This window comes from Anoplolepis gracilipes, chromosome 10 (assembly GCF_047496725.1).
Source record: "Anoplolepis gracilipes chromosome 10, ASM4749672v1, whole genome shotgun sequence".
Lineage (NCBI taxonomy): Eukaryota > Metazoa > Arthropoda > Insecta > Hymenoptera > Formicidae > Anoplolepis > Anoplolepis gracilipes.
Genome location: NC_132979.1, coordinates 11,852,023 through 11,858,092, shown reverse-complemented (window position 1 = coordinate 11,858,092; position 6,070 = coordinate 11,852,023).

Genomic DNA, 6,070 nt, shown 5'->3' with positions numbered 1-6,070 from the left:
TGCATGACACTATTATAACTGTAAAATTTTTGTAACACCAACTTTCAAAACCAAAAGAAGGTACGAAATATTTATCTATCTGTCTATAAGGATATTAATAATATTCGCACAATTAATATATATATATACTCGTATGATTAATACGCGTCGGCACCGCTAGGTGGCTACGTGTCTTACTCGAAAGTGAAAAACCATTTTTAAAGTTTATATATAAAGCAGAGTGGTCATCCCCTCGATTTAGCAGCGACCGCAATTCAAGACGCTTTTATGTCCATAAAGAATGGAATTGGAACTACATAGCTATGGCCACAAAACCTCTATATCGGCATTATCAATCATATTTTCTCTTTGTCTTTATTTTTATTAAACTCGTATTTTAACGTAAAACAAATTTAATTTGGATATTATTATTAACATTCACAGCTTTTTTTATCTTATCTTGAAATATGAAATATATAGGATAATATTAAAACACAAAAATTGTTTGACATGTACTTGTTTTTACACACATACGTAAATTTAGTAAAAATATGTGCATTAGTAATATTAAGCAGTTGTTGAGGGATCCTTATTATAAAAAAACTCGAAGGATTCCTTGCGGAGGCGCTTTATTTTTTGCTTTCGCTCTCCACTACAGATCTCAACACACTCGATCTCGACATACAGCGCCGCGACAAACCCTTTCGGTAAGGACTAGAGACCCTCTAATAAGAGTCTCGCCATAAGATATCCACTTTTGATTGGTCCTCTATATCTGGGCAATTCCCGCTCATATTTGAATCATATTAATCTTACTATTAGCATAAACATTGTATTTCAGTAACATAAATAAAAAATAAACGTTTTAGAACTAAATATTATAATCTTTTTATGTTAAACATCAAAATAATATATATAATAAAAAACTGTTTATATTTAATTTTTAGTAATTAAATAAAATCCTTAATTAAATTTAATCCTTATTAATTGCATAAAAATTAACAAAATAAAATAAAAATAAACACATAAAACATGAAATAATAAATTGCTTTATTTTCATGAGAAAACTAACTGTTATCATAAGCATTATAAAAAATATATAAATTTTAAAAATATATAATATTTGTGTATCTAATGAGAAAACATAAATTACTATCACAAACATTATAACATCAGTGGTCAGCGCGTTAAAAGAGGTTAGGATTAGGTTAGGTAAGAGAGAGAAGAATAGTGAATATATATCTTTCTCTCTCGCAGAATTTTGCCAAGATTGCCTTATGGCGAGACTCTTATTAGAGGGTCTCTAGTAAGGACATGCGTACAGCGCCACGCGGGAAAAATATCGATAAAGACGCACAAGTACTAACACAAAATAACAACGCGCGAACCTTGAACTTTTTACAATCGTCATATATAAAGAACAATATAAACAGAAACTCCTACATACCGCCCGCCTTGAAAGCTTGTGCTTTCAACAAATAATGCTTACAACTAATTGAACGCAAATTAACAAACTCAACCAAATAATAAAATAAAAAAAAATATATGAATATAAAGCAATTCCTTGAGTTTAAAAAACTGAATTGTGACAAAACTTATATTATACGAAAGCTAACAAATATGAAAACAAAACATAAAATTCTTAAACTATTGGAAGAATACAAAGCTTGGTAATAGGTCGCTTATAAACGCCCTTAGAAGTACGCACTAATGCCGTCCGTACTATTCCATCATCTCCTGGATAGACTTCGATGCGGCCCAAAGACCAAACAAGAGGCGGCAAGTTGTCTTCTCGTATTATCACTAGTTGTCCCATTTCAAAAGAAGTTTCAACGGTATTCCATTTGTTCCGTAGCTGACAGTTTTGCAGGTATTCTTTAGTCCATCGTCTCCAAAAATGCTGACGCAGTTGTTCGATACGCTGCCATCTTGTCAATCTATTTACGTTTGCTTCTTCCAAATTCGATTCTGGATACGAAGTAAGAAGACCGCCTATCAAAAAATGCGCCGCCGTGAGGGCTAACAGATCGTTGGAATCCGTTGACAATGGAATCAGTGGTCTTAAATTGAGTATAGCCTTAATTTGAACAAGCAAGGTCAAGAGTTCCTCATGTCAAAATGAAGCTTCTCCAACAATCCGTTTGATGTGAAATTTTGCAGTCTTTACCGCTGCCTCCCAAAGCCCTCCCATGTGCGGGGCCCTTGGTGGAATAAAATGCCAATTTATGCGTTCACTGCTAGTTGCAATCATGATTCTTTCCTTTGACTTATCATTATTAAGTATGTCGTATAATTCGTTGAGTTGATGCCTTGCGCCAACAAAGTTTAGACCATTATCTGAATAGATATCACTAGGTCGACTTCTTCGAGAATTAAAACGTTTTAAGACATTCAAAAAAGTTTCAATAGTGAGGTCGCTCGCCAACTCTATATGTATCGCCTTTGTCGGAAAACATACAAATATAGCTATAAAAGTTTTGATCACTCGCGAATTTTTACGCTGTTCTTCCTTATAATATATCGGACCAGCATAATCAATTCCGCATCTTTCAAATGGTCTATTATAAACGTTAACGCGCGATTCTGGCAAATTGCCCATTAAAGTACTAAATGGCCTTGGATTATTACGAAAGCAGATTATGCATTTTTTATAACGAACAACGCTACGTCTTGCACATAGTCAAAAGTTTTGTCGAGTTGATGATAGAGTCATTTGAGCTCCAGCGTGTAACAATTGATTATGCTTGTTTCTTACAAGCAGTTTCTTACAATTGTATCTTACAATTAATCGAGTAAAAGCATGACGCCCAGGTATCAACATAGAATGTTTTGCGTCATATGGTATGTTCGCATGTTTTAATCTATCACTAACCCTCAGAATTCCGTTAGCATCTAAAAAAGGACTCAACTTTAATATGGAACTTTTCTTATGCACTCTACCGAATCTACGGAGTTCATTGATTTCCTTTTCAAAAAATCTTTTTTGCAAAACCTTAACGAGAGTTAATTTTGTTTCCTCTAATTTGACACATGAATACAATATCGATTTAGTTACTTTATCCTTCGACAAATTGCAATTGAGCCTCCTCCGTTTAAGTGCTTTGATAAAACGTAAACATAATGCGACAATTCGTATTAGTTTTTCGTAACTAGAATACCTTTCAAATATATCAAATTCTGGTTCATCTGCGATGCAAAAGAAGTGCGTATGATCAATTTTTTGCCTTTCCGGTATATCGTTTAAAGCCTTCACAGAAGACTTTAGCTATTCAACGTTTTTATTTTCGAACCATTTAGGCCCATGCCACCAAATTTTTAATTGTAATAATGTTTCAGGCAAAACGCCCCTCGAGAGTAAATCTGCTGGGATTCCTTGCTCGATATGTGATGCCAGTTTTCAATAACCGTTAATGATTATATCTCTCCTACACGATTTGCAACGAACGTCGTCCAGTTTCAACTAAATCCGTTTAACCAATGAAGTACTATGCTGGAATCAGTGCAATAATAAGCAGCATTAATTTGTAGTTCTAAGCACTTCCTTAATTTATCAATTAATTGAACAAGTAGCAGCGCTCCACACAATTCCAATCGTGGTTTTGAGATACTCTTGACAGGAGCAACGCGAAACTTAGAAGCTATCAAGTGAGTCTCAAATTCACCGGTATTAGATAAAGATCGAAGATATACGCATGCTCCATAAGCTTACTGACTGGCATCTGCAAATCTATGCAATTCAATAAGTCTTGCCTCGTCAGTTACAATCCTGCGAGGTATTTTGAGCTCATTTAGACACTTTAATTGTCGTTCATAATTTCGCCATTTCGTATCAAGATTCATAGGAATGGATTCATCCCAATTGATCTTCAATAGCCATAATTCTTGCATAATGCTTTTTTTAATCAAGATGACTGGATCTAACTACCCCAATGGATCAAAGATCAAAGCAATTCTTGACAAGATACTACGTTTAGTTTCTGATAATTGATAACCATTGAAGTTAGTAAATTAAAAACATCATATTCGTAATTCCAAGATACACCAAGAGTACGAGTTTTATTATGTTCAAACGCTGAATCGATTTCCTTATCATCCTTGACATTATCATCTCGAAGATGACAGCTATTCGAAAACAATTTTCTCAATTCAAAACCACCTTCTTTAAGCAAAGAAGTCGTTTGATCCTTTATATTTATTGCTTCATCAAGAATATGGGAACCAGTTAACATATCATCAACGTAAAAATCTCTTAGAACAATTTTAGCCCCTTAAGGATACAAATCCAAACTATCTTGAGCTAATTTTTGTAGAGATCGGATGACTAAAAATGATGCAGGACCTGTACTATATGTTACAGTATTAAGTTCAAAGGTTCTTAATTCCTCCTGCGGATTATCGCGCCAAAGAATACGTTGAAGACACCATTGTGATGGATCAATAAGAACTTGCCGATACATTTTTGCAATGTCGGCAAGTTTATTGCAAAGCGAAACGTTCGAAAACAAGCTAAGATCAAAATCAAGTCTTGTTAAATAATAGGACCTACGAGCAATGTGTCATTCAACGAAATTCCAGATTGAGTTCTACAAGAAGCGTCGAATACAACGCGCAATTTGGTTGTAATACTTGTATCCTTGAAAACTGCATGGTGCGGTAAGTAATAATGAACCTTGCTATCACAGATTTTTGATTCATCAATTTGCGACATATGATTGAGATCCTGATATTCACGCATGAAATCACGATGTATTATAAACATCAAGCTGCCTTAACAATCGTCCTTCCAGTGTAAAAAAATCGACGTTTAGCAATTTCTTTAGACTCACCTAATTGTGAAATCATGTTATTCCTAATAGGAAGTTTAACGATAAATCTGCTCTCTTCATTACGTGTAGTACTATCTTAAAACAGCGTTTTACATGCACGCTCCTCAGAAGAAGATATAATCGCGTTGTCACTATAATTATCTTCTACTTGCCAAAACGGGGAGATAATTTTATGAAAATCATCGATTGTAGACAGATGACAAAAAGAGCTCTTGTTATTATTTGAAAGGTCAATAACGTGTCCCGACAAGATCCTACTAAGTTTAGTTTTTTGAAATGTGGGATGACCCTTACTCCTTTTAATTTAACCGATACATATGAATTGCCAAAATATTTTAGCTCCTATCAAAAGATCAATATCATTTGGAACGTTAAAATTTGGATCTGCTAGTCGAATATTCGATAGAATTTCCAATCGGGAAGGATGTATGAAATCCTGTGGTAGTTTTTGAGTTATTTTCGATAAAATAATGCAATTTAATCTTTCCTTATATGTATTGAGACGAGACTGTATTGTAACTTCAATTGAATTTCTTGCTTCAAAATTGCCTTGCGCGATTCCCGAAATCGGCATATCAATAACTCATCTATTTAAATGCAATTTTTGAGCCAAGTCTTCAGTTATAAAATTTAACTGCGAATCACTGTCTAATAACGCACGATATACCACAGGTTTTCTTTTCGAATCATATACGTGGATTATCGCGGTGGATAAAAGTACTCCTGACGGATTTCATTGCGAACATTGTGTGACCACTGGCGTAGACGCTTTCTTACTATTTAAACTTACATTCTGTGAATCAGAATCTTGTACTACATTCGATTCAAAATGTAAAAGAGTATTGTGTATATTTTGACACTTGCGACAACGTGATGAAGGACAATTTTTTGCTTGATGCTTATTAGTTTTCAGACAGTTGATACATAAAAATAAGCCCTTTACGATTTTAAAGCGTTTATCTACTGACAATTTCTTAAACGCCTCGCATTGATAGAGAAAATGATTTTTCTTGCAACATTCACAAGCTAAATTTACAACGGCATTCGCCACTGTCCTTTTTGATTTTTGAAGTGGAACGTTACCGCCAGTGATCGAACTCATGTTCGTTGATTTACTTGCTATCGCCTCTAGAGCTAAACATTTTTGCAAAAGAAAATCCTTAAACTGTTTGAAACTAGGAATCGAAGAATCTGATCAACTCGTTTCCCATTCCTTTTTTGTCGTTGTAACCAATTTAGAAATAACCAAATGGACAACTAAGTCA